The following is a 27,978-nucleotide window of genomic DNA, read 5'->3' as shown; positions in this document are numbered from 1 at the left end:
CAACTCTCATCAGCCTCCTCAATCCTGATTCTGATTCAACTTTGGGTGTGTAGGACTAGGGAAATGTCCACATCTTATTGCTAAGAAAGAACGATGTCAGGGTAATGCCCTTCAAGTCACCTCAGCCTTCCTGAAGATGGAAGGAGGAATCAAGGTGTTTATGTTACCATGAGGTAAGGAAGATGAGCATATAAGTGAGAAACAACAGTGGGCAGGTCCTCTCTTCCAAGGAACAGTATCTTTGCTTAATGTTGAATCCCTATGATAAGTGGTTGTGGGCATTTGTGAGGTCAAAATCTTGAGTGTTTTGTAAAACCTCTTGGCCATTCACAGATGAGACTAAGGTAGTTGGGGACTCCTAGGCAGTGATTTGTCCACTGTCAAAAATATGAAAAGATAAAAGAGACAGATGAGGTCTCCTCAGGCATTGTCCCTTATCCTCATCCTCCGTGAGGATGGCCATCTCTGGACAGCTCAGTGACAGGGTCTCATTCACAGTGGGGGCATCTGTTCCTCACAGACATCAGGCAGGGAAATGGATTTGGTTCTCTGTGCCAGCCCAGCCACAGCTGAGTGTCACAGCACCCTCTCGTGGGCTCATAAGAGTTTCACTGTCACCAGGCAGGTCATTGTATTTGATAAACCACTGTCAGAGTTTGCAATTGCCTTCATCTGCAACCTCCTAGAGGCAAATGCAGATCTCTGTTACCATGTGAAGTCATATGAAGGCATTGTGAGAAAGTGTCCTTTTGCTTAAGAAAAACATGGCTGGGGCTCCTGGCTGGCTCAGCCAGTTAAGCATGTGCCTTTGGCTCAGGTTATGATCCTAGGGTTCTGGGATCGAGCCCGGGTTCCCTGCTCAGCAGGAAAGGAAGTAGGGAAATAGCTTAGAACCCACAGAGAATGTGAATAAAGGGGAGTGAAATGGAACTTGGTCTGTGTTTTGCTTTAGGGATTGTAAGTTAGTTTTTTCTCACTGTGATTGTTCTTGAAACAGAAAAGCTGTATTGTTTTTTTTTTACCTTTAATTTATTTCTAATAATAATTTTTTATTATGATATGTTAGTCACTATACAGTATTTCCTTAGTTTTTGATGTAGTGTTCTGTGATTCATTATTTGCATATAACACCCAGTGCTCCATGCAATATGTACCTTCCTTAATACCCATCACTGGCCCATCCCAATCCCCACCCCTCTCCCCTCTGAAGCCCTCAGTTTGTTTCCCAGAGTCCATAGTCTCTCGTGGTTCATTCCCCCTTCTGTTTAGGGTCCATTGTCTAAAGGGACAGACAGTGGAAGTTCACCAAATATAAGATCCAAATTACATTGTTCATTATAGATGCCGCCAAGTAGTTCCCAGACGTTTCATTCTACTGTAGTAATTCAGTATACCTGTGCAGGTGCACGTGGAAGATAAATGATGCATGTATAGTGGTAATAAAACACGCCCCGCAGTAGTAGAATAATAGAGGATGCACATGTGTAAAATTATTCGACTAGAGCTTCCCTTTGGTTCCTTATTATCTATGAAATTGGACAATTTTTGTTCTCTAGGCTTAAAACTCATTGTCAGTATTCAGAGTTATTCAATGCTGATCTTCTCCTGTATAAGTTACCAAAAACCTAAAATATGTATGAACTTAAAAAAATGGTATATTGAAAATGAAAGATAAAAGTTTGGAAGTCAGCAGGGAAGTTCCATTTTGTGAATATTGTGTCAATGGATCTCTATTTTGACATCAGTTCATTAGAAATGATGACATTTCATGTGAGTAAAATATCAATGTGAAAAATAAAAGGTAGGAAGAACCTTGAATGTTTAAGTAATTGCTGAAATGACAGGGGTGCGTGTGTGTGTGTGTGTGTGTGTGTGTGTGTGTGTGTGTGTGTAATTGATTTTCAGTGAATGGTTCAGCTTCTTGTAGGGCCTCCGAGAGAGCCCAGGTGAACCTTTCAATTAGTTGGTATCTGTTTTCAGAACATGGGAATCCCTTAGTCCAATAGTCAATCAGGCAAGCTTTGAGGTCTTGAAGAGTTTCAGTCCTCAGCGATGGTGTTGCAGACCCTTGTGAGCAAACTCGAGGGTATGCTCAGAGCCCTCATTAGCTGGTACCAACGTGTGACGATTTCAGACAGCATTTCCCAAAGAAGTACCTCTTGAGTCTCTATCCTCGTCAGTTCCCTACACTTCCTTACACTAGTTATGTGATCAGTGTGTTTCAGGATAATCCCCACATGTGATTTTTGCTATTTCATACTAGTCCTATCTGTTTCTCATCTTCTTCTTTAATGGTAGGGGTTGGGAAGCAACCTGTGTGGTGTAGGAAGGGGTGTGGTAGTTGTCTGCCTTCAGAGGACCGAATGATGCCTAGAAGTTGTACTGTAGTTTGAGGTCAATTGTCCATCCTCTGAGTGTCAGGAATTCCATCACTTTACTTTGATGCTAGTCTGTTCTCCAAGCTGTCCTCAGAAATAAGGACGTCATCCATCTAGGGAATACTGGTTTGTGTGTATGTTTTCATTTTAGCAAAGGCCTTGCTGTTCCTGAAAATAATACTGTAGAGCACCCTTTCCTGTTCTTATTGGCCATCAGTCAATCTTTTCTGAAGTATTTGTTTATAAATAGACTTTCTATGGTTGATGAGCAGGAATTCTTTCTTGACAAGTCTTTGTCAGTGTGTGTATTGCAAATCTTTACTTCCCAGCCTGCGGTTCACTTTTTCATTTTCTTATGGTCATAAGATAAGGAGAAATGTCACAGTTTTATGTGTCCCACTGAATTCCTTTAAATGGTTAGTGCACCCTATGTCCTACCCCAAGATTGACAGGTTCTACGTTTTCTTTCAGAAACTGTCCAATGGGAAGCTACAATCCATCTCAAATTTATAAATTGCATTTTTAATTCTAATAGGGTATTTATAGACTGTTTTGGATTTTCTATGGACACAATCGTATTATCTGTGAATAGTCACAATTATCCCCTCAATTCTTATACTTTTTGTTTCTCTTGCCTTCTAACACTGGTAGATTCTCCGATGCCACGTTGAATAGAGCAGCATTGTTTGAAGATTTTAATATACTTTTCTCAATATCTGACAGAAAAAGCAGACAAAACAGTGGTAACAAGTGTGACCTAATTGACATATAGGGAACATTCCATAATAAGTGCAGAATACATTATTTTCAAGTGGTCATAGACTCTTTAACCAAATAGATGATAGGTAGGGCCATGAATCAATTCTACAAATGTTAAACCCTGAAATTAACTAGATTCTATTCTTAGACCACAGGGGAATTGAGCCACAGTCATAGCGAAAAGAAAACCAGGAAGTCCTTCAATGTTTAAAAATTAAATGGAACTTTGCTACCTATCCTAAAGGTCAGAGAAGGAATCTCAATGGAAATTCTGAACCTTTTCTACATGAGGGCTCACACACAATGGCACTTTCTTTGTGAAGAGCATTATAATAACCTAGACAGGAGTTGAGCCTTAAGTCAGAGTTCTGCCTGCCCCAGCCACACCTGGCAGCCTTGGCCTGTGGTCCCCCTCAGCTGTCCTTTCTGGTGGCCCTGAGCTAAGGGGGTCAACATGGCCATATGGAAATGGGAAGCTCCCCTCTCTTAGTGATGGTGGTGCCCCCTCCCCAGCTGCCCTTTCTGGTGGCTCAGAGCTAAGGGGGTCAACATGGCCGGATGGAAATTAGAAGCTCCCCACTCTTAGTGATGACGTTGCTATCGTATCGTCCTCACCAGTCCAACAACATGATTTCTGAGTGAAATATGACACAAGAGCGACTTCTTGGCCTTCCTTCAGGTTTGAAAATCATCTGGTGAGTCATCTATTGGGAATGTGGATTCAACATGTGTTCTTTCTTCTGGAAAAGAAATAGACCCAATAGCAATTATGGCTTCCTGAGCACCTGTTCTTGAGAGACATCATACTGGCTCTTTGTAGCATTCTGCCTCTTAAACCTCTCAACTATGGTGTAGATATTTTTAGGCACATTTTCAGATGGTTAGACAGGGACTCAGATGATATGAGTCACAGAGGATTTTAGTGTCAGAAACCTAACTGGGAACCCCAAATTTTCTCCAAATCCCTTGTTGTTCCATACAGGGTACTATTTCCCTCTTATCTCTGGTCTTCTCGATCTGGAAACCTATCAAGTATCAGGATTTTCTTGTCATGTGGACAAGTGGAACGAATTCAGCGGGCCTTTTCACCTCTGCCCATGGTGATCATTAAGATCATTATCTCAGTGGAGGACTTCTGGGTAAGATACTCAAAGATCCTTAAGAATACAGACAGTATAATATTTTTCTGGTGTTAAAGTTACTGAAACCAACTATCTTTTTTAGTCCATTCAGGCTCTGGTATGTTCAGAGGGTGCTGTAAAACAGGTCTGAAATAGTATTTAAAAACACTCAGCTCAGCCTCTTCTACAACGTGAGCCAATGCTTATAAACATGGCTAAAATATTCCCTTACCTACGATGACTTCCCAGCCATCGTAGTGTTTATATGCTATGACTGAGACTTACATTCGTCAACATTTGCAGAGAAAGAACTTAGTGCATCCAGGGGGCACTTCATGTTGAAATTAGTTTCTGACAACGAGCTACTGTGTTTTATTCTGCAGTCCAAGGGAATGGTGCCAGACATCTCTAAAGTGTCTAGCAGTTCTACAATTCTGATTTTAACTGGTCTGTGTGCTTCAGAGATTTGGTCAGGAGAAGGGCAGGAGTCCAGAGACTGTGAACACTTCTGTTACCTGTGCTGACCATGGAGCAGGCTGCCTTGTGGACATCATTTTGATTTCTTGGTAATCTTGTGAAAGGTGCTTTTGTCTCAAATTCCTCCATTTAGGAGTAATTATAATGATAAAAGGAATTTTTATCTTATATCATCTGTGGGCCCTGATCCTGGGCTCCCAGGGAAGCTATCCTTTAACATTTTACCCAGCTCAAAATGACTGGGTAAAACCTGAAAGCATGGGCCCTATTTCTGCCCCAAGCACATGTTGTACATCTCCTTCGAGAAGAAAACAATAACAAAAAATGCCAACATGAAGATAAGAAAAAATAAAGAACCTCTTTGGCTCGTATAAGATGAAAGTCATACTGACATGTACATACTGAAAATGCATGAAATCATTGCATTTCCTAAAGCCCAAGTCTTGGAGGGTCTGAGAGTCACTGACCTTGCCCAGAACCAGGCACACCCCAGCAGGGAGGGCTGGGGCAGAAAGGGAAGGGGCAGGACGCTGAGGGTGGTCTGCAGCTAGAGGGGTCCCTGGAAGGGGCCAGGTGTGTGTGGGGGCCCTAGCTCACGAGCCCACCCATGTCTGTGCCTGGTGTTGGGTAGAGGAGGCGCCTCTTGGGCCCCCTGCACTTTCAGGGTTCCAGGGGCTTGAGGGCGGGTTGCCCAGCATCCAAGGGGCTCAGGCACCACCCTCCCAGACCATTCACCACTTGGGGGTGGAGCTACATTTCTGTGTGTGGTCCCATATTTGCAGTGGGTTGCATACCTGGGGCAGAAGAAGGGGCACTGAGAGAGAGAGAGAGTTTCCCTGTGGAGATCCCTGCTGGTGAGTGAGCAGCATGCACTGGGGTGGGGGTCCGGGGGTAGGGTGCACCCCAGGTGGGAGTCAGGGTTCTGGAAGGGCACGTGGAGAGGGTTCATTGTGGGGACTCATGTGAGTTTTCTTTTTCCCTTTAAAGTCTCTTCTGCTCCATGTCCTCAACTGGCCTTGTTCTCCATACCCATGAACTCCAGGGCGTGCACTCACCTGAGCTTTTGTGGGATGGGGTGCAGAATTTCAGGATTTCCCCTGTTCCCTGGAAGAGTGCGGGAAAGGACCTCACAAAATCCCCACCTTCAGTTCTCTGACACAGTACAGGTGATGCCTCTTGAGCAGTACCCTAAGTTCAGCAGGGTGTGCCCTGGTCCCCCAGGCACAGGTGTGGCAGTAGCAAGCCCCAGAGCCGTCCCCCAACTTCAGCATTATGCCCCCTGTGCCCCCGGTTTAGTGGTTATTGGCTATTAGAATCATGCAGAAAATCCTCCAGGTGGGGGCCTGGAGGCGTGCGTAAACCAGACCCCACTCTAGTTGCATTGGGAATAGACAAATTGAGGGTTTCTTTAGAAGAGTAAGTCTGCTTTCCAGAAAAGACAAGGTCATTGGTCTGTTGAGAATGAAGATAATTACTGCTAAACAACAAGTATGTGTTGCCCCTTCACCCAGAAACCGAAGCAGGTGTGCAGGCTTTAGGTCAGAGGTGCGTTCTTCTCCACAGCTGACAGCACTTATCTGCACTGGCTCCAAGACACCCGAGGTTTTGAACGTCAGCATCGGAGTCAGCGAGGCAGCTTGTCACAGGACGCCAGTGTTCAGAAAAAGCACAGGTATGTTTGGCAAAATGTCCTAACTATGTCAGGGCTGGAGGTAAAACCTCTCATTATCCCAAAACCTCCTGGGCTTTTCTCTTTTCTCTAGTTGATCCACAAAGTAAAATTGAAGTAGCTGTCAGCATTCTGGGTTTGGTGCAAGAATTACTTAGTTTCCATGCTGGTAGAACTTTGCAGGGGAAAAAAAAATTCTCTGTCCATTTATTGCTTACAAATGTATTTTGACCATCTGTTTCCTAGGAACCCTCTTTTATTAGAAAGGGAAGGTGAGATTCACTCTGTGCCTGTTTGTAACATCTAATTTGTTCCTTCATCTAACAGTGTTTATTCAATTATGACTTAGATATGGTTGAGTGGCCAGCATCTAGAGTTAGGTGGCTTTTTTTCATCTGATACAGACTTGGATGATGTCATTTGACAAAGGTGATATTTCATCATTGATTAGTTTATTCATCAGAAGAGTTAAAATTAGGGTGGAGGGAAAATTCAAAATTATCCAAAGCGGCCTGTTCCTGTTTAAAAGTTGAGCTTGACTTTCTAGTTTTACTAAACGTATTATCTCGATATTTTGAGGTGCCATATTCTCTCTGTAGTTTCTTTGGTGGTGGAGTCAGAAGCAGAGTCTGGGAATTCTTTTGGATAGTGGCATGCTGGTGGCTTCAAGGGGCTTGGCGTCAGGAGCCTTGGGGTGAAGTCTGCAACTGCTTGCCTGACCCTGGGTGCATCTCCCAGAGGTTTTGTTTCCTCTTATGATATTGCCGGCAGATAATGTTCTGCTTAAAGTTGAACCCTCCCATCCTGTTGGTGGGAATGCAAAGTGGTGCAGCCAGTCTAGGAAACAGTGTGGTGGTTCCTCAAAAAGTTATACATTGAACAACCCCATGATCCAGCAATTGCTGTCCTAGGTATTTACCCAAAGGATACAAAAATGCAGATTCGAATGGGGTCCATGCACCATGATGTTTATAGCAGCAATGTCCACAGTAGCCAAACTATGGAGAGAATCCTAAAGTCCATGCACTGATGAATGGATAAAGCAGATGTGGGATAAATATATATAATGGAATATGACCCAGCTTCAAAAAGAATGAAATCTTACCATTTGCAAGGATGTGGATGGACCTAGAGTGTATTAAGGTAAGCAAAATCAGTAAGGAAAGACAAATATCCTATGCTCTCACGCTTGTGGAATTTCAGAAAGAAAACAGATGAACAGAGTGGAGGGGTGATGAGAGAGGCAAACAAGGAAATAGACTCAACCTTGGAGAACAAACTGAGTGTTGCCGCAGGACAGGGGCGTGGGGTGAAGAGTTAAATGGGTGAGGGGTATTAAGGAGGGCACTTGTGATGAGCACCGGGTACTGTATGCAGGTGAGGAATCACTAAATCCTACCCCTGAAGTGAATATTCCATGGCATGTGAACTAACTGGAATTTAAGTAAAAGAAGAAAGGAAAAAGTGTTCTGCTTCATGAAGAGTGAGGTAAAATTGTAGCGATTTCGGCTGTACTATTCTATAGATGAGAGTTGTAAAACACCCTGTTGTAGGATACGCTAGTTTCTTATCACATAAGGAGTCCTAAGAAAGCTGCAATGAAAGATTCAGATCTCTGAGCATGTTCATGTTCCACTGATATGTTACAATTTGCACAGGCAGGAAAGAAGGTGGAGAAAAAGGCAACAGAAGGGGAAAGTAGGTGTGAACCTTTCATTAGTTAGCATTATATCTTTCTCATGTAAGACTTGCGCCAGTGTGATTTTGGAGGAAGAGGGGGAATCCGGGAGCATTGCTGGAGACGGGGGAGTTCCAGGTCTGGGTAAAGCTGGCAGGGGTCCCAGGGGAGAACTGAATGCATCTGCAGCAGGGTGTGGGCAGGGTGGGCTCCAGGGGTGGCTGTGGGTCTCCTGGGTGAGAGTTGTGACAGGTGAGGGCTGTGTGCAAGTTCCTGGCTGAGGAAAAGTGAGGCACAGGCAGAGAGCTGGCAGAGAACCTTCTTCTGGGCCACCAGCCTCACCCAACACACACAGCCTCATCTTCTGTCCCTGTCACTCCAATTCAGACTTCTCCGAAGGTGAGTGAGAATACATCAAGAGCATTCTGAACAGAAGGGAAAGCATGTGCAAAGGTTCTGGGGCAGGAGAATTCCAGGTATGTCCAGGAGCAGCAAGAAGGCCCTGTGGCCACAGGAGACAGCTTAGGACATGAGTTCAGAGAGGTGAAAGAAAGCCATTCCAGGGCTATAACCCCATGAGACCCTGTTTCACTGGGCCATCCTGGCTACAGTGTTGAGAACAGATGACAGAGTGTTGAAGACTGCAAGGCAGGTCAATGACGAAGCTTTTCCAGGAACTCAGGCACTGTGGACCAGACAGGTGGCCTTGGATGGAGTGGTTAGACCTATTCTGGGTCCATTTTGAAGATGGAGCTCACAGGATTTGCTGATGGGTTAGCTATTAGGAGCAGGAGAACGGAGGAGTAGGGGTAACTTCCAGCTGTTGTGGGTTGTCCTGATCCAGGGGAAGGAGAGGGTTTCTGGGGGTAGGAGGTAGTCTGTGTTCCGCATGCTGAGGAAGGTGCCTTTCCCGGTGGATCTGCTGAGGTTTGTGTCTGGGAGAACCTTTCACATCTCCTCTCTCAGCAATGCTCAAGTACAAGTATCCCCCACATTTTAAACGTTCACAGTAAGACACTAGGTTTTCTTGAAAGAGCTACGTTATTATGCAGCTTCAGTAAGAGGAAGACACCTGAAGAGGATTTCCCTCTTATGAAAAAAAGGTGAACAGTGAGAATCGCGTTCAGCATCTGTTTTGGGGAGAAGCACGACAGAGGCGGCGTGCACCCCAACCAGCTCCTTCCCCTGGGAACCGCTCTCCGCATCCAGCCACCAGTACTTTGAATGGTGTCTGTGAGCCTCTGCTGTGCTTTATATTCATTTATGCTGGGCCTCCGTTAGAAACTTGTGTGCTGAGGCCTAAGAAAAGCCAAAGAGAAGGAATTTTGTAGTCTGAGCACACTGTCTAATTGTTCCGTGTAAATTAATGGCCATTCCTTCTTGACACCATTTCTGCTGTGCAAGGTTTCTCAGAAGCCCTGTACTTTCAAATAGCAGGGAAACCTATACCCCATGCTGCGGGGTTAGTTTTAGTCTCCATGCTGGACAGAACATTTCATGACTGTCGGATTTTCTCACTCAAACATTGAGACTTTGACCACCTTCACCCGTTTCTACCACCCCACCCTCGAATCTGGCACCTACCAATCTGCTCTCAGTGTCTATGCGTTCAGTATTTTTTTATTCCTCGTGGAATGTACATGAGAGCATCTGGTATTGGTCTTTCTGTGTCTGAGTTACTTGGCATAAGGCCCCCAAGGTCTGTGTTTCCATATCTGGTTCTTGTGAATAATGCTGCAGTGAACGTGGGAGTGCATCTGTCTTTTTGAGGCAGTATTTTTGTGTTCTCCGAATCAATACTCAGTAGAGCCATTACTGGGTCATGTGGTACTTGCTTTTATTTTTTCAGGAACCTCCATTCCGTTTGTCACAGTGGCTGCACCAATTTCCATTCCCACCAACAGTGCACAGTGTCTCCTCATCTGCACACCCTTGACCCCACCTGGTGTCTGTCTCTGGGAAAATAGGTGTTCCAACAGTTGTGAGGGAATAGCCAATTGTGGGTTTGACTGATGTTTCCCTGACGATATTTAGTGATGTCGAACATCTTTTTCTGTCTTTTGGCACCTGTGTGCCATCTTTGGAAAGTATCTATTCACATATTCCTCCCATTTTTATAGTTTTTTGTTTTGATTTGTATGAGTGTTGTGTGCATTTTGGATATTAGCCTCTTCTCACACATATGATTCGCAGATATTTTTTTCTTATTGGGTCTGTGGCCTTTTAAGTTTTTGCTGGTTTCTTTTGCCGTGTGGAGGATTTCAGTTTGAAGTTGTTCCACTTGTTTATTTTTGCTTTTGTTGCCTTTGCATTTGGTGTCCGATCTGAAGACTCTTTGCCAAAACTAATGTCGAGAGACTTAGTACCTGTGTCTTCTTAGAGGTTTATGGATTCAGGTCTTATGTTCATATCATTCATCCATTAAAAATTTTGTGTGTGGTGTAAGAAAGTGGCCCAGTTATATTCTTCTGCATTTAGTTTCCAGTTTGCCTGTTACCGCTCACTGAAGACACAGTCCTTCCCTCATGGCATATCTTCTGCTGCTGTGTCATAAGTTAGGATCATCTATCTGTGGGTAAGTTTCTGAGCTTTTTTTTCTGTCCCACTGACCTAGTGTCTGTGTTTATGCCATTACCATCCTGTTTTGATGACAACAGCTTTGTAATCTAGCTTGAAATCCAAGAGTGTGTTGACTGCACCTTTCTTTTTCCAGGTTGCTTTCTGTATTTGGGGTCTTTTGTGATTCCATACAAGTTTGAGGACTGTTTTCTATTTCCTCGAATAATGCCACTGGAATTCAGATAGGGATTTCATCACATCTGTCGATTGCTTTGGGTACAATGGACATGTTCACATAATTAACTCTTCCAGTTAAGAGCATGGCGTATGCTTCCATTTGTTTGTGTTGCCTTCCAAATCTTTTACCCATACACCCTGCCCCCCTAGACACACATGCTTTTCATTTCTTTTCTGCCATGTGTTGAGTGTACTATGTCTTTCTCATTTTTGGTTACTTTTATTCCTAGATTTTTTTTTGATGCAATTGTAAATGGCATTGCTTTTTTAATTTCTCTTTGCGAAAGTGTGTCATCAGTATACAGAAATGCAAGAAGTTGGGTCATCTGGGTGGCCCCATAGGTGAAGCGTCTGCCTTCAGCTCAGGTCATGAACCCAGAGTTCTGGGATCGAGCCCCGTGTTGGGCTCCCTGCTTAGCGAGGGTCTGCTTCTCCCTCTTTCTGACACTCCCCGTGCTCGTGGTTTTTCTCTTCCTGTCAAATAAATAAATAAAATTTGAAAATAAATAAAGACAACAGGTCTCTGTATATTGACTTTACATCCTGCAGCTTTCTTGAATTTGTTTATTCTAACAGTTTGTTTGTTTTTTGTTTTTTGTGTTTTTTTTGTGGAATCATTCGGGATTTCATGTCATTTGCAAATAGTGACAGTTTTCCTGTATGGATTTCATATCTTTCTTTTTTGAAAATGATGTTAGTCACCCTACAGTACTTCATTTGTTTTTGATGTAGTGTTCCATGATTCATTGTTTGCATATAACACCTAGTGCTCATTATGACACGTGCCCTCCTTTTTTTAAAAAATAATTTATTTATTCGACAGATATAGAGACTGCCAGCGAGAGAGGGAACACAAGCAGGGGGAGTGGGAGAGGAAGAAGCAGGCTCACAGCGGAGGAGCCTGTTGTGGGGCTCGATCCCATAATGCCGGGATCACGCCCTGAGCCAAAGGCAGATGCTTAACCGCTGTGCCACCCAGGAGCGCCAACATGTGCCCTCCTTAATACCCATCACCAGGATAACCCATTCCCCTTCCCCTCCCTTTCTGCAACCTTCAGTTTGTTTCCCAGTGTCAGTAGTCTCTCATGGTTCATCTCCCCCTCTCATCCCCCCTTCACTTTTCCCTTCCTTCTTCTAATGTCCTCCATGCTATTCCTTCCATTCCACATAGGAGTGAAACCATATGATAATTGTCTTTCTCTGCTTGACTTAATTTCACTTAGCATAATCCCCTCCTGGTGCATCCACATTGCTGCAAATGGGGGGTATTCATCCTTTCTGATGACTGAGTAATATTCCATTGTATAGATGAACCACATCTTCTTTGTCCATTCATCTGCTGAAGGACATCTTGGCTCCTTCCACAGTTTGCTATTATGGACATTGCTGCTATGAACATTGGGATACAGGTGACCCTTCTTTTCATGACTCTGTGTCTATGGGGTAAATACCCAGTAGTGCAATTGGTGGGTCGTAGGATAGCTCTGTGTTTAACGTCTTGAGAAACCTCCATACTGTTTTCAAAAGTGGCTGTCCCAGCTTGAATTCTCACGAGTAGTGTAATAGGGCTCCCCTTTCTTCACATCCTCTCTGACATTTTTTTTATTTCTCTCTTGTTAATTTTTTTCAAGATTTTATTTATTTATTCCACAGAGATAGAGACTTCCAGCGAGAGAGGGAACACAAGCAGGGGAGTGGGAGAGGAAGAAGGAGGCTCATAACGGAGGAGCCTGATGTGGGGCTCGATCCCATAATGCCAGGATCACGCCCTGAGCCGTAGGCAGACGATTAACCTCTATGCCACCCAGGTGCCCCCTGCCTTGTTATTTTTAACCATTCTAACTGGTGTAAGGTGGTATCTCATTGTCGTTTTGATTTGTATTTGCCTGATGGCAAGTGATGTGGAGAATTTTTTCATGTGTCTGTGGGCCTTTTGTATGTCTTCTCTGGAGAAGTACTTCTTTGTGTCTTCTGCCCATTTTTTTTGGTGTCAAGTTTGAGGAGTTCTTTATAGATCTTGTATACCAGCCCTTTATCTGTAATATCATTTGCAGATATCTTCTTCAATTCCATAGGTTGCCTTTTTGTTTTTTGATCATTTGCTTTGCCAAGCAGAAGCTTTTATCCTGATGAAGTGCCAATAGTTCATTTTTTGCTTTTATTTCCTTTGCCTTTAGAGACGTGGCTTGCAAGAAGTTGTTGTGTCCAAGGTTGAAGAGTTCTTTTGATTTTGATATGAGACAGGAATCCATTATCTTATTTTCCTGATTGTATTCGAGTCCTCTGTCTTTCTTGGTGAGTCTAGCTAAGTTTGTCAGTTTTGTTTATCTTTCCAAAAAAGGCCGCTCTCATTTTCATTGTTTTTTTTTTTTTGTCTTTTTAGTCTCCGTTCGATTTATTAATGCATTCCTTTTTGTTATTTCCTTATTTCTACTAATTTGGGGCTTTGTTTGTTGTTTTTTTTCTACTTCTTTACCGTATAAATCAGGTTGTTTATTGGAGAGCATTCTCATGGATTGATGAAGACTTGAATTTCTATGAATGTCCCCCATAAAGCTACTTTTGCTGCATCCCATAAGTTTTTGTAGGTTGTCTTTTTCATCAGTGTCAAGGTACTTTTAAAGTTTTTGATTTCTTCTTTGACTGTTGGTTGTTTGTAGCATATTGTTAAATCTCCACATATTTTTTTAAGATTATTTAAGTATCTGACAGAGAGTGAGACAGCGAGAGAGGGAATGCAAGCAGGGGGGTGGGAGAGGGAGAAGCGGGCTTCCCACTGAGCAAGGAGCCTGATATGGGGCTAGATCCCAGGATCCTGGGATCACGACCTGAGCTGAAAGCAGATCCTTAACGAATGAGCCACCCAGGCCCCAAAAATCTCCACCTATTTTTGACTGTCTCTTGTTTTTCTTGAGACTGATTTCTAGTTTCATATCATTGTGGTTGGACAAGATTTGAAGCAGAAGGTGAAGAGAGCATTCAGATGAAAAGTTTGTTTCCTGGAGGGTTTTCTGAGGGCAGACCATGAGTTCAGTGGGGATGGAGGAAGGATTTGTGAGACGGGGGGTGCGATTTACCCTTGTTAGAATTACTGACTACTACCATGCAGGCTGTGCTACCGTTCACAGCGTAGTCCTCATGGACTTGTACTTCATTAGAAATATTTTCTAGTAGGTGTAGGTATAGCCTTCACTTAAAGAAAGGTGCAATGTGGGTTCATGGCATGACCCCAGGTCAGCAACTAGGATGTATGGTATTGTGAGGGATCAGAACCAGGCTTTCTGTGGGAAGTGACAGAAATAGGGTATGGTGAGCCCCATGACCATAGGTGAGGTCCTGAGTGACCCACTGGGTGTTGGGTCCTGTGGATCTGTCTCATCAGGTGCTGTGGAATTCAGGGACACCCTCCTGTCTGTGGATTTGTGTGGAGACAGGTAGACATCAGTGTCTGGCCAGGCATGAGGGTCGCACTGGACCACCTCCAGAGGTGCAGCATGCGGGGAGCCACTGCTTGTTTTCCACGAAAGCTGACAAGGGTCTGTGACCGTGATTCCTAGCAGCTGCAAAGGGAGAGGAGCCCGGGGGTGGTGCACACTTCCTAGACTTGTGGTCAGGACTAGTCTGGAGCCCACTGAAGTCAGTCACACCGTGCACAAAGGCACCCAGTCAGTGTAGCTGTGGGCACTGCTCCCATGGCCCTTTCAGGCCGGCTCCATGCTTCCACCTCCTGCTTTTCATCATCATCTTCAAGGTCATGTGCCTCTGCTCTTGCCCCATGGCCTCCGGGGTATTGTCCGTCCTCCATCTGGCCCTCATCCCTGGTGCCCTGTGCAGTCCGATGCCAGGGTAGCCTTCTCGAGACAAACATCTGGCCCTGATGGAACACTTCCATGGATCTCGTGTGATTCGAGGATGATGCCCTGCCCTGGAAGGGGGCTGCAGGTCCCCAATCAGGATAGCCATGTCTCCCTTTTCATCATGGCCTGCCCGCCCCTCAGTCTTCTTCAGGGAAGCTCTCCCCACTTCCTGAGATGACAGCTCTGAACTTAAAAATGAATGTTATTTTACATATCTCTATGCCTTAGTTCATCCATGGCATGTCTTTCAACCCCATTAGTGGGTATTTTTTAGCAGTTCTGAAGGGTTGTCTGCTCAAGGAGGGGATGACCTGGGTGGGGCAGCTTTCCCTCTCATCTCCCTTAGGATGTCTCTGAGCCCTGGGGCCAGCTGTCCCACTGAGGATTGAGGGACCCGAGCCAGCCCATCCTGAGCCCAGGCTGTGTCAGCTGTGTCGACGAATGCGTGTCGGAGCGGTGGGCAGCTGGCATGGGCCAGGGGCAGGCAGTGTCTCCTCATTCCTTCCCTCCCTTCCTCCCAGAGGTAGCTCAGAGAAGCCTTCAACCCCTGCATCTCCAGATCCCTTGACCTGTGCCTCCTGTGTTTAGCTGATGACCTTGGAGTTTCGCATGGATTCTACCTCCCGTACTCTCTCCCGTAGCAGTTCCTGGATCAGGGGAGGGGTCGGACCCTTGTCTGTTTTTGGTCTTCTTCCTGTCCTGCACCAAGCCCACCCACCGTTGCATCTTCCATGTATGTGCTTGGAAGCAAGCCCATCCACAGGGAACCTATTAGCCAAATGGATCCAGGCAATGAACATTGAAGTAGAGATCCAGGATCCATAATAAACCTGCTCTGAAACCTGTCCCAAAGTCTGTGACTCTCTTACACTGAAACAGAAACAATAATAGCTTTCTGGACTGTGAAGTGATATGTGTCTCTACTTCCAATTTTGAATGCATAGGTGCTGAGCCTGGACAGAAAAGGACCATGGCTCCCGTGGGCTGGGATCCATGGTAAGAACTCAGTGAAATCTGAATTTGAGGCATGGAGTGAATAATTATTGTAGAGTGAATCCTCCCAAGTAGGGCTTTTGCACAGTGCACAGGAAAAGCTTTTTCAAAGAGGTTTCTGAACGAGAAATCTTTTTTTTTTTTATTTATTTTAATTCCAGTAGAGCTAACATACAGTGTTACATTCGTTTCAGGTGTACAATAGAGTGATTCAGTAATTCTATATATTACTCAGTGGTCATCAAGAAAAGTGTCCTCTTAATCCCCTTCATCTATTTCACTCATCCCCCTATCCACCTCCTCTCTGGTAACCATCCGTTTGTTCTCTATTGTTAAGAGTTTGTATTTTGGTGTGTCTCCTTTTTCTCTTTTAGTTATTATTTTTGTTTTTTTCTTAAATTTCCCTTTAGAGTGACATCGTATGGGATTTGTCTTTCTCTGACTGACTGATTTTAGTTAGGATAATACTCTCCAGCTCCATCCATGTGGCTGCAAATGGCAAGGTTTCATTCTTTTTCAAGCCGAGTAATACTCCATTGTGTGTGTGTGTGTGAGTGTGTGTGTGTGTGTATGAATACACACATCTATCATCTCATTTGTCAATTTTTCTACAGACACTTGGGTTGCTTCCATATTGTGATATTGTAAATAATGGTGCAAGATTCATTGGTGTGCACCTATCCTTTTACGTTACTGTTTTCCTATTCTTTGGGTAAATACGAGTAGTCTGATTGTTGGATCATAGGGTAGTTCTATATTTAATTTTTTGAGGAAACTTCATACTGTTTTCCATGGTGGCCACCACAGTTTGCATTTCCACCCACAGTTCATGAGGATTCCCCTTAATCCACATCCTCCCAACACCTGCTCTTTGTTGTGCTTTTGATGTTAGCCATTCTGACAGGTTTGAGGTATTACCTCATTGTCCTTTGGATTTACATTTTCCTGATGATGGGTGATGGTGAATATCTTTTCACGGGACTGTTGGCCATTTGTATTTCTTCTTTGGAGAAATGTCTGTCCATGTCTTCTGCCTATTTTTTAACTGGATTATTTGTTTTTTGGGGGTTGAGTAGTATCAGTTGTATATGTTTTGGACACTATCCTTTTATTGCATATGATCTTTGCAAATATCTTCTCCCTTTGAGTAGGTTGTCTTATTATTTTTACGTTTTCATTGTTCTTCTTCCGTGTGGAAACTTTTTATTTTGCTGTATTCGCAATAGTTTATTTTTGCTTTCATTTTCTTTGCCTCAGGACACAGTCTAGAAAAACGTTGGTATGGTCCATGTCAAGAAGTTACTGTCTTCCCTCCTGTAGGATTTTTATGGATTTGGGTCTCATATTCAGGTCTTGAAACTGTTTTGCCTTTGTCTTTATTGTGTAAGAAAACAGTCTAATTTCATTATTTTGTTCGTAGCTGTCTAGTTTTCCCAACACCATTTGTTGTAGAGACTGTCCTTTTCCCTTTTGATATCATTGCTTGCTTTGTGGAAGATTCATGGACCATATAATTGTGGGTTTCTGTCTGAACTTGTATCCTGTTCTTTTGGTCACTGTGTCTATATTTGTGCCGTACTCTCTTGTTAGGATGACTGCAGCTTTGTAGTATAACCTGAAATCTGAAATTGTGAGTCCTCCAGCTTTGTTTTTCTTTTCCACATTGCACTGGCTGTTCGGAATCTTTAGTGGTTCCATACAAATGTTTAGGATTGTTTATTCGAGGTCTTTTGTTCTTTAATTTAAATTCAGTTAGCCAACTTACAGTACATCATTAGATTCAGATGTAGTCTTCAATAATTTTTCAGTTGTGTGTAACACCCAGTGCTCATTATATCGTGTGACCTCCTTAATGCTACTCACCCAGTTACCCCCCCCCCCCAACTTCTCCTCCAACAATCATCAGTTTCTTGCGATAGTTAAGAGTCCATCATGGGTTTTCTCCCTCTCTGATGACTTCCCATTCTATTCTCCCTTCCTTCCCCTATGGTCTTCTTCCTTGTTTCTGATATTCCACATAGGAGTGAAAGCATATGATCATTGTCTTTCTTTCATTGATTATTCCACTCAGCATAATACCCTCCAGCTCCACCCAGGTTGGTGTGATGGTAAGTATTCATCCTTTCTGATGGCTGAGCAATATTGCTTCTATGAACGCTGGGGTGCATGTGTCCCGTCTTCACTACCTCTGTCTGTTTGGGGTAAATACCCAATAGTGCAAATGCTGGGACATAGGGTAGCCTTATTTATAACTTCTTGAGGAAAATCCGTACCATTTTCAAGAGTGGCTGTACCGGACTGTATTCGTACAGGGGTGTAAGAGGGTTCCCGTTTCTCCACATCCTCTCCAACATGTATAGTTTCATGTCTTCTTATTTTTAGATATTCGGCCTCATGTGATATGGCATCTATAGGGGTTTAGATTTGCATTTCCCTGAAGCCAAGTGATATGAAGCATTTATGCATGTATCCTTTGGTCACCAGTACGTCATCATCAGTGAAATGACTTCCCATTTTAATCCATATCAAGACCTAAAGCTGGGTAAGGCACTGATGCTGGATGATGCCATCGGTTGGAAGTGTGGAGAATTTCAAAAGATCTCCGTGGAGAGCAAGTTTAAAGGTCAGTGTGAAGCGACTAATTGGTTCTGGGGAGATCTCTGAAAGTGGGGTTTGCCTGGGATGGGCTGAGGGGGGCCCTCCGATTTTCCTATGATTCCTTGCTGCAGCCCCAAATGGACAGTTTCCTGCTGTGGGGCAGGCTGAGTCCTCTAGTCGTGCAGAGGTGAGCCCAATTCCTGCTGCCTTGGAGGCAGGCAAACAGGGAGGCACCCTCAGCAGAAGACCCAGGGTTAGGTTAGGCCTCAAGAGACAGCAGGTCCGAACTGCCCAATGCTCAGAAATCTCCCAGGCCGAGTGAGATGAGGGCACAAGGGCGGGTGAGTGTGAGCCTTGGGGTTTCATCCGGAAGGGCCCACAAAGGTCGGGGTTCACCAGAAGGGGCTCTCAGGGGTGCCCCAATTCTCTTGCCCTGAATGCTGTGTTGTGCCCCAAAATGGTACAGTTTACTGTGGGCTGCAGAGTGAGTCCTACAGTGGGGCTTGGGTGTCCCCAATCCCCTAGAGTGGGGTGCCAGGACGCTGGGGACGCACCCTTCTCTGGCCAACCTAGGGTAAGGGTTAGGGTCCAGAAGCCTGGCAGGGACAATCTGCAGGCTGTGCAGCGAGCTCTGTGGAGGGCTGAGAGGAGGCCATGGGGGAGGGTGAACATGGGCCTCAAGGTTGGGGCACGGGGGGCTGCCAAAAGTGGGGATGGGCTCCGGGGGCCTCCCCAAGTTCTTGTGCCCTGTAGGCTCCATAGAGCCCCAAGGGGCATGGTTTCCTGTCAGGTGGCAAGCTGAGTCCTGCGGTGGGGTACAGGTATCCCAATTCCCCAGGGCTGCGGTGTAAGGCTCCTCGGGAGGCCCCCACAACCGCGGCCGACCTAGGGCTAGGGTTAGGCCCCAGGAGCCCCGCAGGCCCAATCTGCTGGCTGTATGGCGAGCTACACGGGCTGAGGTGAGGGTGTGGGGAGGGTGAGCGTGGGCCTCAGGGTTGGGGTGCGGGAGGCCGCCGAAGTTCGCTGGTGGCTCAGGAGGCTCCTCTTGGTTCTCCCGCCCTGAATGCTCTATGCCCTCCCAAGGTGCACGGTTTCCTGCGGGGTGGCAGACTGAGTCCTGCTGTGGGGCTCAGGTGTCCCGAATCCCCGCAGCTGCGGCTCCAGGATCCTGGGGAGGGGCCCCTCCACAGATGAACTAAGGTTAGGGTTGGCGGCCAGGAACCCCGCAGGCCAGATCTGCCCACTATGTGGCGAATTCCACCGTGGGCTGAGGTGAGGGTGCGGGGTGGGGTGAGCATGGGCTTCAAGGTTGGGTTTAGGGATCGCCGAAGTTCGCCAGGGGCTCTGGGGGCCCTCCAGGTTCTCCCGCGCTGAATGCTCTACAGCCTCCCAAGGGGCACGGTTTCCTGCAGGCTGGCAGGCTTTGTCCTGCAGTGGGGCTCAGGTGTCCCCAGTCCCTGGGGCTGCGGCACCAGGCCCCAGGGGAGGGGCCCTACCCAACCGACCTAGGGTCAGGTCTAGGCCCCAGGAACCCAGCAGGCCTGATCTGCTGTCTCTGCGACGAGCTCGGTGGCAAGCTGAAGGGAAGGCGTGGGGGGGGATGAGTGTGGGCCTCAGGGTTGGTGTGTAGGGGGCCGCCGAGGATCACTGGGGGCTCAGGGGGCCCTACTAGTTCTCCTGCACGGTATGCTCTGTGGCAACCCAAGGGGCATGGTTTCCTGAGGGGTGGCAGGCTGAGTCCCGTGGTGGGGCTCATGTGTACCCAATCCCCGGGGTTAGGTTACGGATTAGGGTACGGGTTAAGGTTAGGGTATGGGTTACGGTTAGGCTATGTGTGAGGGTAGGGGTTAGGGTTAGGGTAAGGAGAGGGTACAGGGTAGGGTTGGGTTTAGGGGTTATAGGTTAGAGGTTATGGGTTAGGGTACAGATTAGGGTTTAGGGTACGGGTTAGGTTTTAGGGTTTGGGTTTAGGGTTAGGGTTAGGGTTGGAGTATGGGTTAGGATTAGGGTACGGGTTAGGGTTAGGTTATGGGTTAGGGTACGCATTAGGGTACGGTTTAGGGTACGGGTTAGGGTACAGTTTAGGGTACGTGTTGGCGTACGGAAATGGGTACGATTTAGGGTACAGGTTAGGGTAAGTGTACGGGTTAGGGTTAGGGTACAGTTTAGGGTTATGGTACAGGTTAGGTTACGGGTTAGGGTGAGGGTACGGGTTAGGGATCGGGTTAGGGATAGGTATAGGGTATGGTTTAGGGTTAGGGTATGGGTTAGGGTACGGGTTAGGGTACAGGTTAGGGTTAGGTATGGGTTAGGGTATGGGTTAGGGTCCGGGTTAAGGATAGGGTACGGGTTAGGATATGGGTTAGGGTACGGGTTAGGGTATGGGTTAAGGTTAAGGTAAAGGTACTGGTTAGGGGTAGGGTATGGGTTACAGTTTATTTTTTAGGGTTACGTTTAGGGTATGGGTTAGGGTTAGGATACGGGTAGGGTTAGGGTATGGGTTATGGTATGAGTTATGGTATGGGTTAGGCTCAGTGTTTATGGTTTAGGGTTAAGGTTATAATACGGGTTAGGGTACTTGTTAGGGTTACGGTTAGGATTAGGGTACGGTTTAAGTTACGGGTTAAGGTACAGTTTAAGGTTAGGGTTACGGTACGGGTTAGGGTACGGGTTAGAGTACATGTTAGGGTTAAGGTTAGGGTTAGGGTACAGGTTAGGGTTAGGGTTAGGGTACGGGTTAGAGTTAGGTTAGAGTTCGGGTTAGGGTACGGGTTAGGGTTAGGTTTAGGGATAGGGATAGGTTACGGGTTAGGGGTAGGGTTAGCTGAAGGGGTAGGGTTAGGGGTAGGGTTAGGGGTATGGTAGGGGTCGGGGTAGGGTTAGGGTTTAGGGTTAGGGTTTGGGGTTTGGGGTTAGTGGTTAAGATTAGGGTTTAGTGTTTAGGGTTTCGGGATTAGGGTTAGGGGTTAGGGTTTAGGGTTTATTGTTAATGTTAGGGTTTAGGGTTTAAGGATTAGGGTTTAGGGTTAGGTTTAGGGTAGTGTTAGGGTTAGGTTTAGGGTTAGGATTAGGATTAGGGGTTAAGGTTTAGGGTTTAAGGTTAGGGGTTAGGGTTAGGGTTAGACCCCAGTGGGCCAGCAGGACCGATGCGCTGGCTGTGCGGCGAGCGCAGGAGGGGGCCGAGGTGAGGGCGCTGGCGAGTGGGATTGTGGTATCCAGCGTTTTGGCGCATGGGGCCTTTGAATGTCGCTAGAGACTCGGAGGGCCCTGCCCGTTCTCCTGCCCTGAATGACCGGCGGCGCCCCTAGCGGCCCGCGTGGTGGCGGGGTGGCAGTGTGAGTATGGCACTGCGGTTTGGGGGTCCCCAATGCCATGTGTTGCAGTGCAAGGCCCCTTGGGAGGGGCCCCTCTGGGGCCGTCCTAGGGTTAGTGTTAGCACCCAGGAGTCTGACAGGCATGATCCGCCAGCTGTGCGGTAGAGGAGGGCCAGGCCGAGGTGAGGGCGCCACCGAGCTGGAGCGTGGGCACAAGCATTTTGGCGTGGGGGGCCTTGGAAGGTCGCTGGGGTTTGGAGGGCCCTGCCGGTTCTCCCTCCCTGAATGGCCAGCAGCGCTCCTAGCGGCCCTTGGGTGGCGGGGCGGCATGGTGAGTACGGCGCTGGGGCTCCTGGGTCCCCAATCCCTGGCGTTGCTGCACCAGGCCCCTTGGGAGGTTCCCCTCGGGGCCCAACCTAGGGTTAGGGTTAGCCCCCAGGAAGCTGGCAGTCCTGATCTGCTGGCGGTGTGAGGAGCGGAGTTGCGGGCCATGTTGAGGGCGATGGCGATTGGGAGCTTGATCCCAGCACTTTGGCGCCCTGGGCCTTTGAATGTTGCCATGGCTCATAGTGCCCTGCCCATTCTCCTGCCCTGAATAATCAGCTTCGACCCTAGCGGATCCGTTGGTGGTGGGGCAGCAGGGTGAGTCCCGCACTGCGGCTCCGGGATCCCCAATCCCCAGCGTTGCAAAGCCAGGCCCCTTGGAAGGGGCTCCTCCTGGGCTGACCTAGGGTTAGAGTTAGCCCCCAGGAGGCCGGCAGGCCCAATCCTCTTGCTGGGCAGCAAGAGGTGGGAAGGCCGAGGTAAAGGCCCTGGCAAGCGGGAGCGTGGGCCCCTGCATTTTGGCGCGGGAGGCTTCAAATGTGGCAGGTTTCTCCAGGGCCCTGACAGTTCTACCACCCTGAATGACCGGCAGCGCCCCTAGCGGCCTGGGTGGCGACAGTGCGGCAGGGTGAGTCTGGCTCTGGGGCTCTGAGTCACCAATCCCAAGCGTTGCAGAGCCAGGCCCCTTGGGATGTGCCCCACGGGGTCAACCTAGGCTTTAGGTTAGCCCCCAGGAGCCTGGCAGGCACTATCCACTGGCTCCAGCAAGCGGAGGGGCGGGCCGAGGTGAGGGCGCTGGCAAGCAGGAGCGTGGGAGACAACTTTTTTGAGCGGGGGCCTTCAAAGGTCGCAGGGGAAATGAAAGGCCCTGCCAGTTCTACCACCTGAATGACCCGCAGCGCCCCTAGTGGCCCGGGTGGCAGCAGGGCGACCAGTGAGTCCGGCGCTGGGGCTCTGGGGTCTCCAACCAACTGTGTTGCTGCACCAGGCCCTTGGGACTAAGGTAGTTGGGGACTCCTAGGCAGTGATTTGTCCACTATCAAAAATATGAAAAGATAAAAGAGACAGATGAGGTCTCCTCAGGCATTGTCCTTTATCCTCATCCTCCGTGAGGATGGCTATCTCTGGACAGCTCAGTGGCAGGGTCTCATTCACAGTGGGGGCATCTGTTCCTCACAGACATCAGGCAGGGAAATGGATTTGGTTCTCTGTGCCAGCCCAGCCACAGCTGAGTGTCACATCACCTTCTCGTGGGCTCATAAGAGGTTCACTGTCACCAGGCAGGTCATTGTATTTGATAAACCACTGGGAGAGTTTGCAATTGCCTTCATCTGCAACCTCCTAGAGGCAAATGCAGGTCTCTGGTACCATGTGAAGTCATGTGAAGGCATCGTGAGAAAGTGTCCTTTTGCTTAAGAAAAACATGGCTGGGGCTCCTGTCTGTCTCAGCCAGTTAAGCATGTGCCTTTGGCTCAGGTTATGATCGGAGGGTTCTGGGATCGAGCCCGGGGTCCCTGCTCAGCAGGAAAGGAGGTAGGGAAATAGCTTAGAACCCACAGAGAATGTGAATAAAGGGGAGTGAAATGGAACTTGGTCTGTGTTTTGCTTTAGGGATTGGAAGTTAGTTTTTTCTCAATTGTGATTGTTCTTGAAACAGAAAAGCTGTATTGGTTTTTTTTTTTTTTACCTTTAATTTTTTTGCTAATAATAATTTTTTATTATGATATGTTAGTCACTATACAGTATTTCCTTAGATTTTGATGTAGTGTTCCGTGATTCATTATTTGCATATAACACCCAGTGCTCCATGCAATATGTACCTTCCTTAATACCCATCACTGGCCCATCCCAATCCCCCACCCCTCTCCCCTCCGAAGCCCTCAGTTTGTTTCCCAGAGTCCATAGTCTCTCGTGGTTCATTCCCCCTTCTGTTTAGGGTCCATTGTCTAAAGGGACAGACAGTGGAAGTTCACCAAATATAAGATCGAAATTTCATTGTTATTTATAGATGCTGCCAAGTAGTTCCCAGACATTTCATTCTACTCTAGTAATTCATTATACTTGTGCACGTGCACGTGGAAGACAATTGATGCATGCATAGTGGTAATAAAACACGCCCGTCAGTAGTAGAATAATAGAGTATGCATATGTGTAAAATTATTCAACTACAGCTTCCATGCTTTCCCTTTGGTTCCTTATTATCTATGAAATTGGACAATTTTTGTTCTCTAGGCTTAAAACTCATTGTCAGTATTTAGAGTTTTTCAATGCTGATCTTCTCCTGTATAAGTTACCAAAAACCTAAAATATGTATGAACTTTAAAAAACGCTATATTGAAAATGACAGCAGGGAAGTTCCATTTTGTGAATATTGTGTCAATGGATCTCTATTTTGACATCAGTGTTCATTAGAAATGATGACATTTCATGTGAGTATAAATATCAATGTGAAAAAGAAAAGGTAGGAAGAAACTTGAATTTTTAAGTAATTGGTGAAATGACAGATGTGTGTGTGTGTGTGTGTGTGTGTGTGTGTGTGTGTGTGTGTAATTGATTTTCAGTGAATGGTTCAGCTTCTTGTAGGGCCTCTGAGAGAGCCCAGGTGAACCTTTCAATTAGTTGGTATCTGTTTTCAGAACATGGGAATCTCTTAGTCCAATAGTCAATCAGGCAATCTTTGAGGTCTTGAAGAGTTTCAGTCCTCAGCAATGGTGTTGCAGACCCTTGTGAGCAAACCCTAGGGTATGCTCAGAGCCCTCATTAGCTGGTACCAACGTGTGACAATATCAGACAGCATTTCCCAAAGAAGTACCTCTTGAGTCTCTGTCCTTGTCAGTTCCCTACACTTCCTTACACTAGTTATGTGATCAGTGTGTTTCAGGATAATCCCCACATGTGATTTTTGCTATTTCCTACTAGTCCTATCTGTTTCTCATGTTCTTCTTATACAGTAGCGGTTGGGAAGCAACCTGTGTGGTGTAGGAAGGGGTGTGGTAGTTGTCTGCCTTCAGAGGACCGAATGATACCTAGAAATTGTACTGTAGTTTGAGGTCAATTGTCCATCCTCTGAGTGTCAGGAATTCCATCACTTTACTTTGATGCTAGTCTGTTCTTCAAGCTGTCCTCAGAAATAAGGACGTCATCCATCTAGGGAATACTGGTTTGTGTATATGTTTTCATTTTAGGAAAGGCCTTGCTGTTCCTGAAAATAATACTGTAGAGCACCCTTTCCTGTTCTTATTGGCCATCAGTCAATCTTTTGTGAAGTATTCGTTTATAAATAGACTTTTTATGGTTGATGAGCAGGCATTCTTTCTTGACAAGTCTTTGTCAGTGTGTGTATTGCAAATCTTTACTTCCCAGCCTGCGGTTCACTTTTTCATTTTCTTATGGTCATAAGATAAGGAGAAATGTCACAGTTTTATGAAGTCCCACTGAATTATTTTAAATGGTTAGTGCACCCTATGTCCTACCCCAAGATTGACAGGTTCTACGTTTTCTTTCAGAAACTGTCCAATGGGAAGCACAATCCATCTCAAATTTATAAATTGCATTTTTAATTCTAATAGGGTATTTATAGACTGTTTTTGATTTTCTATGGACACAATCGTATTATCTGTGAATAGTCACAATTATCCCCTCAATTCTTATACTTTTTGTTTCTCTTGCCTTCTAACACTGGTAGATTCTCCGATGCCACGTTGAATAGAGCAGCATTGTTTGAAGATTTTATTATACTTTTCTCAATATCTGACAGAAAAAGCAGACAAAACAGTGGTAACAAGTGTGACCTAATTGACATATAGGGAACATTCCATAATAAGTGCAGAATACATTATTTTCAAGAGGTCATAGACTCTTTAACCAAATAGATGATAGGTGGGGCCATGAATCAATTCTACAAATGTCAAACCCTGAAATTAACTAGATTCTATTCTTAGACCACAGGAGAATTGAGCCACAGTCATAGCGAAAAGAAAACCAGGAAGTCCTTCAATGTTTAAAAATTAAATGGAACTTTGCTACATATCCTAAAGGTCAGAGAGGGAATCTCAATGGAAATTCTGAACCTTTTCTACATGAGGGCTCACACACAATGGCACTTTCTTTGTGAAGAGCATTATAATAACCTAGACAGGAGTTGAGCCTTAAGTCAGAGTTCTGCCTGCCCCAGCCACACCTGGCAGCCTTGGCCTGTGGTCCCCCTCAGCTGTCCTTTCTGGTGGCCCTGAGCTAAGGGGGTCAACATGGCCATATGGAAATGGGAAGCTCCCCTCTCTTAGTGATGGTGGTGCCCCCTCCCCAGCTGCCCTTTCTGGTGGCTCTGAGCTAAGGGGGTCAACATGGCCGGATGGAAATTAGAAGCTCTGCACTCTTAGTGATGACGTTGCTATCGTATCATCCTCACCAGTCCAACAACATGATTTCTGAGTGAAATATGACACAAGAGCGACTTCTTGGCCTTCCTTCAGGTTTGAAAATCATCTGGTGAGTCATCTTTTAGGAATATGGATTCAACATGTGTTCTTTCTTCTGGAAAAGAAATAGACCCAATAGCAATTATGGCTTCCTGAGCACCTGTTCTTGAGAGACATCATACTGGCTCTTTGTAACATTCTGCCTCTTAAAATTCTCAACTAGGGTGTAGATATTTTTAGGCACATTTTCAGACGGTTAGAAAGGGACTCAGATGATATGAGTCACAGAGGATTTTAGTGTCAGAAACCTAATTGGGATCCCCAAACTGACTCCAAATCCCTTTCTATTTCCCTCTTATCTCTGGTCTTCTCGATCTGGAAACCTATCAAGTATCAGGATTTTCTTGTCATGTGGACAACTGGAACGAATTGAGCGGGCCTTATCACCTCTGCCCATTGTGATCATTAAGAGCATTATCTCAGTGGAGGACCTCTGGGTAAGATACTCAAAGATCCTTAGGAATAAAGACAGTATAATATTTTTCTGGTGTTAAAGTTACTGAAACCAACTATCTCTTTTAGTCCATTCAGGCTCTGGTATGTTCAGAGGGTGCTCTAAAATAGGTCTGAAATAGTATTTAAAAACACTCAGCTCAGCCTCTTCTACAATGTGAGCCAATGCTTATAAACATGGCTAAAATATTGTCTTGCCTACGATGACTTCCCAGCCATCGTAGTGTTTATATGGTATGACTGTGACTTACATTAGTCAACATTTGCAGAGAAAGAACTTAGTGCATCCAGGGGGCACTTCATGTTGAAATTAGTTTCTGACAACGAGCTACTGTGTTTTATTCTGCAGTCCAAGGGAATGGTGCCAGACATCTCTAAGGTGTCTAGCAGTTCTACAATTCTGATTTTAAGTGATCTGTGTTCTTCAGCGATTTGGGCAGGAGAAGGGCAGGAGTCCAGAGACTATGAACACTTCTGTTACCTGTGCTGACCATGGAGCAGGTAGCCTTCTGTGGGCATCATTTTGATTTCTTGGTATTCTGTGAAAGGTGCTTTTGTCTCAAATTCCTCCATTTAGGAGTAATTATAATGATTAACGGAATGTTTATCTTATATCATCTGTGGGCCCTGATCCTGGGCTCCCAGGGAAGCTATCCTTTAACATTGTACCCGGCTCAAAATGACTGGGCAAAACCTCAGAGCACGGGCCCTGTTTCTGCCCCAAGCACATGTTGTACAACCACTTCGAGTAGAAAACAATAACCAAAAATGCCAACATGAAGATAAGAAAAAATAAAGAACCTCTTTGGCTCCCATAAGATTAAAGTCATACTGACATGTACATACTGAAAACATAAGAAAGAGTCTGTCACTGTCTGGAATCTAAGAAGATCCTCATTGTGGTGTGTAACTCTGTACCTGAAACAAAACAGAAAAAATATATAAGCCTGCCCCAAATGTTCCTTCCCCAGAGCACTCCCTTCTTGGTGAAGATTGTGTCTCCCAAGCAGCTGTCCTGACTTGGGTTTGAATAAAGGTCTCTTCCTTTCACTCTAAAATGTTTTTAAAAGTTCATTCACACAA

Source organism: Ursus arctos, unplaced genomic scaffold (assembly GCF_023065955.2).
Source record: "Ursus arctos isolate Adak ecotype North America unplaced genomic scaffold, UrsArc2.0 scaffold_33, whole genome shotgun sequence".
In the NCBI taxonomy this organism is placed as follows: Eukaryota; Metazoa; Chordata; class Mammalia; order Carnivora; family Ursidae; genus Ursus; species Ursus arctos.
Note: the sequence above shows the minus strand (reverse complement) of the source record.